The following is a 918-nucleotide window of genomic DNA, read 5'->3' as shown; positions in this document are numbered from 1 at the left end:
GGTCCTTCACATGTTTCGTTAGATTTATTCCTAGGTATTTTATACTTTTTGTTGTAATTATAAATGGAATTATTTTTCTATTTCTTTTTCTGACAATTTATTATTAGAGTATAGGAATGCTATGGATTTTTGAACATTGCTTTTGTATCCAGAAACTTTACGTGTATTTGCTTATTGTTTCTAGTAGTGTTCTTGTGGAATCTTTAGGGTTTTCTATATACAGAATCATGTCATCCACAAACAGTAACAGTTTGACTTCTTGGTTTCCTATTTGGATGCCTTTTATAACTTTTTTTATATCTGTGGATTTTTTGTTTTTGTTTTTTTATTTTATTTACTTATCTATCTATCATCTATCTATCATCTATCTATCATCTATCTATCTATCATCTATCTATCTATCTATCTATCTATCTATCTATCTATCTATCTATCTATCTATCTATCTATCTATCTATCTATCATCATCTATCTATCATCTATCTATCTATTTATTTATTTTTAGGCAAGGCAACCCTTGGTTGACCTCATAGATTGCAAAGATCTTGTCGGTTTACAATCTCTTATTTTTTTTTTAAATTTTTACACCTACAGCACCTGATCTTCCTAGGTAGTCTCCCATCAAAGTACTAACCAGGCCTGATCCTGCTTTGCTTCCAAGATCAAATGGGATCGCGCTTGTTCAGGCTGGCGTGGCCGTAGACCTATATCTGTGTTTTGATCTTAAATGATGCTGTACCTTGTTAAAGGCTTTTTCTGCATCTATTCATATGATCATATGATTCTTTTTTTTAAATTTGTTTATGTGGTGTATCATATTAATCAATTTGCATATATTGAAACTTCTCTGTACTCCTGGGGTGAAGCCCACTTGATCGTGGTGTATAATCTTTTTAAGATGTTGCTGTATTCGGTTTG

The 918-nt window shown here is 31.5% G+C and overlaps 1 pseudogene; it reads right to left on the bottom strand.

Annotated features, from left to right (window-relative positions):
• Positions 1-585: 585 nt before the first annotated feature.
• LOC111735700 lies at positions 586-704 on the bottom strand (annotated as a pseudogene).
• Positions 705-918: the final 214 nt, after the last annotated feature.

Source organism: Pteropus vampyrus, unplaced genomic scaffold (genome assembly GCF_000151845.1).
Source record: "Pteropus vampyrus isolate Shadow unplaced genomic scaffold, Pvam_2.0 Scaffold1000005522, whole genome shotgun sequence".
NCBI classification, from domain to species: Eukaryota; Metazoa; Chordata; class Mammalia; order Chiroptera; family Pteropodidae; genus Pteropus; species Pteropus vampyrus.
Note: the sequence above shows the minus strand (reverse complement) of the source record. Positions and strands in the feature narration are given on the sequence as shown.